Raw genomic sequence first — 12,588 nt, forward strand, 5'->3', positions numbered from 1 at the left:
GCACGCTCTGGTGGTCTCCGAGTATTTGTGAGTGCTTGGAGATTTAGTTTTTGTTGACTCAGCTGCATGATTTATGGCTGCTAGCAAGCCTGAGTACATGTGGGGGTTGCCTAGTTGCTAGGGAATCCCCACATGTAATCAAGCTGTCTAGTAGCCGTAAATCATGCAGCTGCTGCAAGGAAAACTAAATCTCTGAGCAGTCACAAATACTCGGAGACCACCTGAGTGAGCTCACGAAAACCCGAGCAACGAGTATACTCGCTCATCACTACTAAATAGCAGTCTAAGGACATCAGGTACAAAATTGCAGACCTGCACAAAGCTGGGATGGACTACAGGACAATGGGCAAGCAGCTTGGTGAGGAGGCAACAACTGTTGGCACAATTGTTAGAAAATGGGAGAAACGCAAGACGTTTGTCAATCTTCCTCAGTCTGGGGCTCCGTGCAAGATATCGCCTCATGGGGTAAGGATTAGGCCGAGAAAGGTCAGTAATCAGCCCAAAACTACATGTGAGAACCTGGTCAATGATCTGAAGAGAGCTGGGACTACAGTCTCAAGCATTACCATTTGTAACACGCCATATCGTCATGGATTAAAATCCTGCAGGTCCCCCTGCTCACACCAACACATGTCCAGGCAAGTTTGAAGTTGGCCAATGACCATCTGGATGATCCAGAGGAAGCATGGGAGAAGGTCATGTGGTCAGATGAAACCAAAATAGAACTTTGGTATAAACTCCACTCGCAGTATTTGGAGGAAGAAGGATGAGTACATCTCCAAGAACACTGTCTCATAGGTGATTCATGATGGGGAAAACATCATACATTGGGGTGCTTTTCTGCAAAGGGGACAGAAAGACTGCACTGTATAAAAGGGAGGATGGATGGGGTCATGTTTCATGAGATTTAGACCAACAGCCTCCTTCCCTCAGTAAGAGCATTGATGATGGATCATGGCTGGGTCTTCCAGCATGACAATGATCCAAAACACACAGCCAGGGCAACTCAGAATTGGCTCCTTAAGAAGCATTTCAAGGTCCTGGAAAGGCCTAGTCAGTCTCCAAACCTGAACCCAACAGAAAATCTTTGGAGGGAGCCAGAGGCGTAGCTAGGGTTTTGGTCCAGGGGGGGCGAAGGTTCTGAGTGGGCCCCTAACCAGGTAACCTTCATTACAATTCAGTGATGCGCCCTAATAGTGGAGGAGACCGTGCTGTTACTGAAGATAATCTCTATATAAAGACCAACACTGATATTACCGCCATATGGTCAGTGGTAGATACCAGTCCTACAGAACATATAACAGATCACTGCACAGTTACAGATAATGACTTACCTCTGACGTTCTTTCTGATAGAATTGTTCATTTTTCCCGTCTTTTCCATCTGGCCCAGACCGACATGACAACTTCTTCCAGCTACAACTCATCTGCAGAGATTACAACAAAGACACGTTTCACTTCTCACATTCCAGCACCATCACCATCTATTTCCAACCTGCACAACCTCCTCATCCTGCTGATACCTCAATACAGAGCCGCTGCTGCCGTATGTGTCCCTATTACTGCACCTGCTGTGTGGTTCTCTGTGCCCTCTAAATTCTAAAGCACCCCTCTATAATATAGTAATGCCGGGTGCAAGTGCCCTAGAAAACAGTGCCCACATTTTGTCCCCTAGAAAGTAATAATGCCCTCTGTGTGTGACCCTTTGATAGTCACAGTAACCTGAGTCCCCCTGTAAGAATAAGTGCCCACTTTACATTTAATAAAGTCCCAAGTCTCCCCCACTGTACAGCTCCCCTATACACAGTATGATGCCCCCCACTGTATATACTGACCCGTTAATATCCTCCAAACTGGCTCCAACACTGTATGATGGCCCCGTCGCTGTAATCTCCACACTGAATGATGGCCCTCTAGATAGCCTCCATATAGCATAATACACCGGATAGTCCTCAATATGGTATAATACATTCCCCATAGGCCTCCATATAGTATCATGCACTCCCCATAGGCAGACCCTATAGTATAATGCCCTTCACATAGGAAGACTATATAGTATAATGCAGCTCCCATAGGCAGCCTCTATAAGGAAGGCTGTAAATGTGTCCCCAATCCCCTCCTCAAGGCATAAAAATTACCTCTCATTATACTCACCAATGGCTCTCACCAAGGCATCGCTGGTCTTGACTTAAGATCGCCATCCTCCATTACTGCTTCATCTGTATGACACATCCTACGTCATCCACACAGTGTCACCCATTGTGCTCCTGTGCAGGCGCACTTCTCTCTAGGCTGCTGAAAGCAGAGCCAAGTACTGTAGTGCATGTGCGCTGGGAAAGGCCAAAGGGCGCTGATGACCTGGAAATAAAGCCGGCGCATGCGCACTACAATACTGTGCTCTGACTTCAGCAGGGCAAAGAGAAGTGCACCTGCACAGGAGTGCGATAGAGGACACTGAATGCAGGATGTAGGACGCATCTTCCACACGAAGAGGGACAGCGATCACAGGAAGAGGGACGGCGCCGGGTCAAGACTAGTGACGCCCAGACTGCGCCATCCGTGAGTATAATAAAAGCTCTTTTTTGTGCCTTGCATAGAGGATTGGGGACATAGAGAGCATTCTAGAACACTATGTTAGGGTGTACAGATGCTGGCCGGACCTTATATGATGACAGGCTCCCACATGTAAAAGCCGTCCTGCAAGATTCCAGACGCTCGCAAACTTAAGAAAATAATCATTCTCCTTCTCATAAGCTAATCAGCAGTAAATAAATGATGTGCGAAGACACTTATCGATCACATGTCAGTGTTCAGTGTCTGTCCAGATTGCAGGATAAACAAGACATACAAGTTTAAAGGGAACCTGTCACCCCGTTTTTTAAAGATGAGATAAAAATAGCGTTAAATAGGGGCAGAGCTGTGCTTTACATTGGTGTCTTTTGTGTGCCTTGATTCCCCAGCTATGCTGCCGAAATACCTTTGTAAAGTCGCCATTTTGGGCTGTCACTCACGCTGGTCTGGTCAAATGGGCGTGGTGACATCGCTGTTTCTTCCCCCAGACCTTGCTTATCTGTCCGTTGGTGGCGTAGTGGTGTGCGCCATCTTCCTGAGGCTGCGCGTGCGCAGATGGAGTGCTCGGCTTCCCGGGGCTTCAGGAAAATGGCCGCCGCGATCTCCATCTGCTCACGCGCGACATCCCGCAGCCATTTTCCTGAAGCCCCGTGCAGCAGAGCACTCCATCTGCGCACGCGCGGCCACAGGAAGATGGCCGCACCCACCGATCACCAGGGGAACAGCGCAGATCGCGTTCTTTTCCTTCACCTGGGCAGTGGATTCGGCAGCTGGACATGCGCAAACCACTACGCCACCAACGGACAGATAAGCAAGATCTGGGGGAAGAAACAGCGCTGTCACCACGCCCATTTGACCAGACCAGCGTGAGTGACAGCCCAAAACGGCGACTTTACAAAGGTATTTCGACAGCATAGCTGGGGAATAAAGGCACAAAAAATACACTAATGTAAAGCCCAGCTCTGCCCCTATTTAACGCTATTTTTATCTCATCTTTTAAAAACGGGGTGACAGGTTCCCTTTAAGAACCTTCATTGCTTTATATACTGTGCCTGTATGTATGTATTCAAGGCAACAGATCAGACATATCAAATAGCAAATGACATGTGCCAAGATACTCATCATGCTGTGTGGAGAGTGTCCTCTGGTCCTGGGGGCTGCTCCTCAGGCTCCTCCAAGTCAGATGCTGCAGACATTATGTGCAGGCAGTGAGCTCAGGTCAGTCAGAGGCAGAGTCCCCCTGCGTCCCCGGCTGCTGCTGCTGCTGGAGCTGATCACTTCTCTGCAGCAGGGAGCTTTGAAGCAGAGCGCGCTCAGCCGGGATTGGGTGAGTGGCCTCCCTTCCCCCTCTCCTCCACAGACTGCAGAAGAGCGATCACATGACTCACTCCCTGCACTCTGATTGGAGGCCTTCTCTTCTCTCTGCTGACTCCCTGTGAGTGTTTGTACCGTGCATGTTACTTTAGCTACATACACAGTACAAACGCAGGGGAAATTACAGATAAACATTGCCCGGAGGCAGGGGCCCCTAACGCTGGCCCTGACAGTAGCGTAGCTCCGGGTGGGCCCCCTCAGAGCACAGGGCCCGGGGCGACCGCCCCCTCTGCCCCCCTGGTAGCTACGCTACTGGAGGGAGCTGAAACACAATGTTGCCCAGTGACAGCCAAGAAACCTGAATGATGTGGAGAAGATCTGTATGGAGGAGTGGGCCAAAATCCCTGCTGCAGTGTGCAAACTTGGTAAAGAACTACAAGCAACGTCTGACCTCGGTAATTGCAAACAAAAGTATCTGTACCAAATATTAAGTTCTGTTTTTCTATTGTATCAAATACTTATTTCAAGCAATAGAATGCCAATTAATTATTTAAAAATCATACAATGTGATTTTATAGATTTTTTAAAAAATTACAGACCTCTCCATTCTTTGTAGGTGGGAAAACTTGCAAAATTGGCAGTGTATGAAATACTTATTTTCCCCATTTTACTTGGATTAGAAAAAAAAAAGCTAGATCAGTGTTTAACTCTCTTTTCGTAAACATATTTATTAAATAGAACTGGTTTATTACAAAATGCTATTTTCCAATAGACATAGGGGTAGTGTGCAGGTAAATAGCATTTAGATTAATTTAGGTTGGTTTACTAGCAGCACAGCTACGAGGAGAAAATGAAGTTATATTGTGCCTGCAGCAGCTCGATTTCAATAATTGTGGTGGTGCAGGGAGCTGCAACCGTCACTACTAACTACACAGTGAGCTCAATAGCATCACTCCCACACTCCCCCCTCTACCTGGACAGACAGACAGCTTTGTAGCATGGGTAGCTGACCTATCACTGCCCCTACGCACTGTTCTGATGACTAGAACTGGACGACTGTAGGGAGAATATAACTTAATTTTCTCGATGAAGCTGTGCATCCAGTAAACCAGTCTAAGCTCATTTAAATGCTAGTTAACTGCAAACTACAACTATATCTGCAGGAAAGTTGCATTTTTGTAGGGAAAAGGTTCCCTTTAATGATCTTGTAGCAGGCCTACATAGTAGAATTTCAATATTTGAGGTTAAATATGCAAATTATCTCTTCAGAGAGGAAGAGCACTTGAACTCTAGTACCACCTATTGGAAGTAGCAATCCGAAAAGACGTTATCGACCCTTTAACGCGCCTTGGAATAGGACTTAAAATAAAAGCCAAATCAGATTCTCAATTTGCAGACAGTGTTTTGAGGTATTGCCCCTCGTCAGTGCAATGTATGAGATCTGATTTGGCTGGGTGAGAGGCACAAGGAGAAACCTTGCCCCATAGATCCCAGTCTTAGCCTATCACCTAGCCAAATCAGATTTCATGCTTTATACTGACGAATGGCCGCAAAACACTGTCTGCAAATTGAGATTCTGATTTGGCATTTATCCTAAGTTTATAGTGACTTATAAGATTGCTACTTCCAATAGGTGACACGAAAGTTCAAGTCCTCTTCCTCTCTGAAAAGACAATTTGCATGCGAGGCGTTTGTCTCCTCATACTGGCATGCCAGACCTGGCGTGTCACTATCAAAAAAGGAAAAACCTTACCCCTTAGAACTCAATATTTGTAGTTAAAACTAAGTTCTGGTAGGTAGTCAATACAGAGGAGGATGATTAAAGACATACCGTATATACTCGAGTATAAGCCGAGATTTTCAGCCCAAATTTTTGGGTTGAAAGTGCCCCCTCGGCTTATACTCGAGTCACGGTCGGCGGGTGAGGGGGAGAGGGCGCTGAGGCATACTTACCTGCTTCCGGGGCTCCTGGCGCTCCCCCTGCCCGTCCCACGGTCTTCGGTGCCGCAGCTCTTCCCCTGTTCAGCGGTCACATGGGACCGCTCATTAGAAAACTGAATAGGCTGCTCCACCTCCCATAGGGGCGGAGCCGCATAATTCATTTCTCTAATCAGCGGTGCCGGTGACCGCTGACAGAGGAAGAGGCTGCGGCACCGAAGACCAGCTGTCCGGGGAAAGGAGCGGGACGCCGGGAGCAGGTAAGTATTACATATTTACCTTCCCTCGTTCCACCCGCCGGGCGCCGCTCAGTCTTCGCGTCCTCTTGTTCTGACTGTTCAGGTCAGATGACGCATATAGTGTGCGCGGCGCCCTCTGCCTGATCAGTCAGTGCAGAGAGACGCCGGGACGGGACGCTGAGCAGCTGCAAGCAAGAGAGGTGAGTATGTGTTTTTTTTTTTTTTTATTGCAGCAGCAGCAGCAGCAATGGCACAGCTTTATGTGGAGCATCTATGGGGCAACGGTGCAGAGCACTACATATAAGGCACAGCTTTATGTGGAGCATCTATGGGGCCATAATCAAAGGTCAAAGGTGCAGAGCATTATATATGGCACAGCTATCTATGGGGCCATAATCAAAGGTGCAGAGCATTGGATATGGCACAGCTATCTATGGGGCCATAATCAAAGGTGCAGAGGTAATATATAGCACAGCTATCTATGGGGCCATAATCAAAGGTGCAGAGCATTGTATATGGCACAGCTATCTATGGGGCCATAATCAACGGTGCAGAGCATTGTATATGGCACAGCTTTCTATGGAGCATCTATGGGGCCATAATGAACGGTGCAGAGCATTATATGTGGCACAGCTTTATGTCGAGCATCTATGGGGCCATAATGAACGGTATGGAGCATCTATTTTTAATTTTGAAATTCACCGGTAGCTGCTGCATTTTCCACCCTAGGCTTATACTCGAGTCAATAAGTTTTCCCAGTTTTTTGTGGCAAAATTAGGGGGGTCGGTTTATACTCGGGTCGGCTTATACTCGAGTATATACGGTAACTAAAAATACTGAGGAAAATAGGCAGCAACCTCAAAGTGTTTCTGTTTCAGGGTGCTTCAGAATAGGCTGTCATGTGTCAGTATACGCAGAACAACTCTATCTCATATTTTATATATGTACTCTGCATGTTTTCTCTCTAATCTCTCTAATTTTCATTAGTTTCTGACATAGTGGGTTGAGACTAGATCCCCAAACCCAGCACCCCAAGACATGAGAGATGCCTATTCTCCTGTCTCTATGAAGCACATGTACAGAAGCAAGCAGCTGCATGGATGACAGTACAAAGCAATACTGAGCAGTGTAGCTGTGAATCGAACACTGAGATGAGAAAAAACATACAGCTAGGGTCTGTGGTGTCTGTGCTTCTCTCATTTTACCCCCCCCCCCATCTCTCATTAACATTTAATAGGTAGCTGTAATCTGATACTTCAGTGAGCTGGCAAGTCGCTTTTTTCTTGAATGAATGATACATGACAGGCCTACAGGGGGTAAGAGAAGTGGCTCATACTGGTGAGAGAAGCATATATCTCTGATAAGATATATAAGGACATTTCCTACATTAGCTTGTAATATTAATATATACAAAGCACAAGAAGCATATGAAGCAAATAAAATAATGTGAAACATCAGAAGGAAACAATCTATGGCAGTGTTCCCCAACCTGTAGTTTGCACTCATGATGTGTGGCTCACAGCTGTCTGTCAGCTTGAAGCATTAGCACCAGGTATAGTAAGCAGCTATGAAGATAAGGTCTGAATGGAGACTTTTGTGAGTAGCCTTGCACAGAAGAGAAGATCTGGATGTGCATATACTGGTAGAAGAAATAAATATGATAAGCTGGAGATAGGACGATAGGACCAGTTAGAGGGTGATAAAAGTGCTTGATGCGAGAAAACCAAATGGGGGTAGAGTGAGAAACCTTGATTTAAATATACTGCTTCTAAGGGACTTGTCACAAGGTTCTTCTGGTGTGCTTTCTATGGGATGTTTTACCTGTCATTATACCAGTAGTGGTGGCCTCTGGGTGTAACTACTCTGGAGTGTAGGGGCGCTTGGTGTAGCTTGCGACCCTTACTCAGATCTGAATTTGGCTCTCAAGGTAAGAAAGATTGGGGACTACTGGTGTATGGTAATACCTTTAGAGCTATTCTAAATAAATAGCCCTCTGTGTCTGTACTGCTACATACTTAGGCTGTTAACTGGTTCATGCAGCTTTACATGAACACCCGAGCCTTACACTATGGCTGGTCCAAATAACTAAAGCAATTGTTACCATCCACCTCTCGTGTCTCCCCTTTTCCTCATAGTTTGTAAGCTTGCGAGCAGGGCCCTCATTCCTCCTGGTATCTATTTTGAACTGTGATTTCTGTTATGCTGTAATGTCTATTGTCTGTACAAGTCCCCTCTATAAGTTGTAAAGCGCTGCGGAATATATTGGCGCTATATAAATAAAAATTATTATTATTATTATTATTATTATTATAATACACTTGCAATACACTGAGAATTTGAAGAAAATTCCCCAAGTTTATAAGACATCACCCTTCTAGTAGTTAAGAGAAATATTTTGCACAGTTGTCTTTTCCCTGTCATCACAAGCATTCCATAGTTGATTGTCCAGTTTAAACTCTTTTTTTGGGGGAGCAGACCACATTGATGTGGAAAGATCACAGAGCTAAATAGTTAACCCACCTCATATTTCTCCAATAGACAGGTGGCTGAAATGGTCTTATCATTTCAATATAATTTTCAGTATCCCAAATCAGACCCCCAAGGGTCCCTAAGGAGGTTATCGAATGCTAGGAGCATCTAAAATTACCTTGGAGGCCAATGGCAGACACCCAGTAATGATTGCAGCTCTAGTTAACTTTAGTTATTTACTATAAAAATTTATCATAGCTGAAATGTATCCCAACACACCCTACTCCTTTTTCTTTCTTGCGCTACATAGAAGATGTTTATTAATGTACGAGTCCCAAAACACTATGTGACTCTGCTTCAGAAGCTTGTTCTTGTTAACATGAAGTGATGAGTGATAAGGTCCAAGAACGCTCGTGTCCTAATTACCGTAAGTATTTTTGGCTTGTTTGAAAAATATGCTCGAGTCTCCGTGGCTGCATGTTTTGCGGCAGTTCAACAGCTGCAACACAGGCAGGGATGTTCTCACACAGTGGTGGTGCCTTAAATTAGATAACCAGGGCTCATCAGCTGATGAACTCTGGTTACCTCTCCCACGGCAGCTCAGTGCTATACACTGCGGGAGAGATGGCGCTCCTATGCCAGTGTATCGCCGCCGTCGGTTAGAGCAGTCACATCTCCTGATCAAGTGAGATCACTGTGGGACACTCTGGATTACGGGGACTATGGAGGACAGGACAGTATATCGTGGTTTATTATTGATGATTGGTTACAGGAGACATGGGCATCGGGGATTGGGTGTTAAGGTGAGTATATGTTGTTTTTTTATTTTTTATAGGAGACAAAGGCATCTGGGATTTGGTGTTAGGTGAGTGTAATGTGTTTATTTTTATTTGAACATGTATTTAATTATTTTACTTTTTTTTTTTGCTTTTCTTTTGTTTTTTCTAAGTTTCAATACAGGTGCCGGATGACAAGAGACTACTTCTCATCAGCGACTCCTGCTATCACTGTTATTCGTGACAACAGACATAGCCTGATGGGAGTAGTAGTCTCTCATCAGCCGACCCCTGTCCACCTGCAGTAAGCTTTTCATCACAGGTCACAGTATCTCTGCAGGGTCATGCTGACGCTGACATCTGACAGTGTGACCCAGCAGCACTCTGACCAATGGTAGCGATCTTGCCGTTGGTAGCGTTACCACAGATCAGAACCACCGTGTCGGTGTTTCTTGCACTGGCACACAGATGACAATGTGGGAAAAACCATAGTAAGCGTAAAAACGCCCCCAAAAAATCCACAGTAAATCAGTAAACATTATTATACTTGTGTTTTTGCTGCGGATTTGACTGACTCAATTGAAGTCAATGGGTGAAAACCGCTAAAAATCTGCACAAAGAATTGGCATTCCACAGAAAAAATGCACTTCAAATACTCAAGGAAAATTACTGATCATGTGCACAACACTTCAGGATTCTCATTGAATTAGCTTGCAATAGGATTCCATAGTGTTTTAGGCCCATTTATACGCTGAAAACCACTGCAAAAACACACCGTGTTAACATCGCCTAACACTGTAAATGTTTTTTAAGAATAATAATAATTTTATATATATAGCGCCAACATATTCTGCAGCGCTTTACAATTTATAGAGGGGATTTGTACAGACAATAGACATTACAGCGTAACAAAAACACAGTTCAAAATAGATACCAAGAGGAGTGAGGGCCCTGCTCGTAAGCTTACAATCTATAGGAAAAAGGGAGACACGAGAGGTGGATGGTAACAATTGCTTTCATTGTTCGTACCAGACATAGTGTAAGGATTGGGTGTTCATTTAAAGCTGCATGAACCAGTTAACAGCCTAAGTATGTAGCAGTACAGACACAGAGGGCTATTAACTGCATAAAGTGTATGAGAACATGATACGAGGAACCTGATTATGTTTTGTTTTTTGAATGGGCCACACAGGGATAGTTAGGTTAAGGCGTTAGGCCAGTCTGAACAAATGTGTTTTTAGGGCACGCTTAAAACTGTGGGGATTGGGGATTAATCGTGTTAACCTGGGTAGTGCATTCCAAAGAATTGGCAAAGCACGTGAACAGTCTTGGAGACGGGAGTGGGAGGTTCTGATTATTGATGATGCTAACCTCAGGTCATTAGCAGAATGGAGAGCAGAGGTAGGGTGGTAGACTGAGACCAGGGAGGAGATGTAGGGTGGTGCTGAGCCATGGAGTGCTTTGTGGATGAGGGTAGTAGTTTTGTACTGGATTCTGGAGTGGATGGGTAACCAGTGTAATGACTGGTACAAGGTAGAGGCATCGGTGTAACGGTTGGTGAGGAATATAATCCTGGCAGCAGCATTCAGGACAGATTGGAGAGGGTAGAGTTTGGCCAGAGGGAGGCTGATTAAGAGAGAGTTACAATAGTCAAGACGAGAATGAATGAGTGAAACAGTAAGAGTTTTTGCAGTGTCAACAGTAAGAAAAGGGAGAATTCTAGAAATGGTTTTGAGATGCAGATAAGAAGAGCGAGCCAATGATCGGATGTGGGGGGTGAGGAAAGATCGGTAACAAAGATGACCCCAAGGCAGCGGGCATGTTGCTTGGGAGAAATTGTGGAACCGCACACAGAGATCGCAATGTCAGGCAAATGTAGGTTAGTAGAGGGAGGACATGATGTTAGAGACAGCGGTAAGACAATCACTGGTGTTTTCTAAAAAGGCAGGCGTGATATCAGGAGAAGAAGTGTATAATTGGGTGTCATCAGCATAGAGATGGTACTGGAACCCAAATCTACTGACTGTTTGTCCAATAGGGGCAGTATACAAAGAGAAGAGGAGGGGGCCTAGGACTGATCCTTGAGGAAACCCAACAGTAAGGGGAAGGTGAGAGGAAGAGGAACCAGCAAAAGATACAGTGAAAGAGCGATCAGAGAGATAGGAGGAGAACCAGGAGAGAACGGTGTCCTTGAGGCCGATGGAGCGGAGTATGGTGAGGAGGAGCTGATGATCCATAGTATCGAATGCTGCGGAGAGATCCAAGAGAATTAGCATGGAGTAGTGACCATTAGATTTAGCTGTTAGTAGGTCATTAGCGACTTTAGTGAGGGCAGTTTCAGTAGAGTGTAAAGAGCAGAAACCAGATTGAAGAGGGTCGAGAAGACAGTTATCTGAGAGATAGCGGATAAGATGGGAGTGGACCAGGCGTTCGAGGAGTTTAGAGATGAAGGGAAGATTAGAGACAGGTCTATAATTAGTGGCACAGTTTTGGTCGAGGGATGGTTTTTTTAAGTAATGGATGTATGATGGCATGCTTAAATGAGGAGGGAAAAATAGCTGAATAGAGAGAAAGGTTGAATATTTTTGTTAGGTGAGAGGTCACAGCCGGGGAAAGGGACTGGAGGAGATGTGACAAATGGGGTCACTGGTGCAAGTGGTCGGGCGAGAAGATGCAAGGAGCCTGATTACTTCTTCTTCTGTGACTGGTTCAAAGTCAGAGAGTGAACTAGATGTTGTGAGGGAGGGAGGACAGTGCATGGTATGAAGGGGTTGGGAGATGATTTCCTGTTGGATGTGGTCAATTTTTTCTTTGAAGTAATTGGCTAGATCGTCAGCTCGGAGATCTGTGGTTGGGGCCTGCTCTCTTGGGTTGAGTAGGGACTGGAAAGTGTCAAACAGACGCTTAGAGTTATTGGACAGTGAGGTGATGAGGGTGTTAAAATAGGTTTGTTAGGAGAGGTGAAGGGCAGAGTTGTATGTTTTAAGCATGAACTTATAATGGATGAAATCTTCAGGTAGATTAGATTTTCTCCACAGACGTTCGGTGCACCTGGAGCACCGCTGCAGGAAAAGTGTTTGCAGCATGTGCCACAGTTGTCGCCGTCTGTGCCAAGTTGTCCTGTGTATAGGAGGTGCAATTTCATCCAGGGCACTTTGCAGGGTTTCATTGTAATGTTTCAGTGCAGAATCAGGACATGAGATGGAGGAGATAGGGGTCAATGATGACTGCAAGTTCTTCATAAGTTTCTGGGTGTTAATGGCCTGTATGTTTTTTATAAGT

At 45.3% G+C, this 12,588-nt stretch overlaps 1 protein-coding gene across 5 annotated transcripts in view; it reads right to left on the minus strand.

The window, feature by feature from the left end:
* The window catches only part of ANKRD6 (ankyrin repeat domain 6), a 331,467-nt gene that overhangs the window by 35,259 nt on the left and 283,620 nt on the right, over nucleotides 1–12,588 (minus strand). Inside the window, exon 1 of one of the 5 annotated variants that reach the window (XM_077289732.1) lies at nucleotides 1,335–1,386. The exons of the other annotated variants lie outside the window; for them this stretch is intronic. The gene's annotated coding sequence lies outside the window, so the exon portion shown is untranslated. Of the gene's footprint in view, nucleotides 1–1,334; nucleotides 1,387–12,588 lie in introns of those variants that run through there. 5 annotated transcript variants of the gene reach the window in all.

This window comes from Ranitomeya variabilis, chromosome 2 (assembly GCF_051348905.1).
Source record: "Ranitomeya variabilis isolate aRanVar5 chromosome 2, aRanVar5.hap1, whole genome shotgun sequence".
NCBI lineage: Eukaryota > Metazoa > Chordata > Amphibia > Anura > Dendrobatidae > Ranitomeya > Ranitomeya variabilis.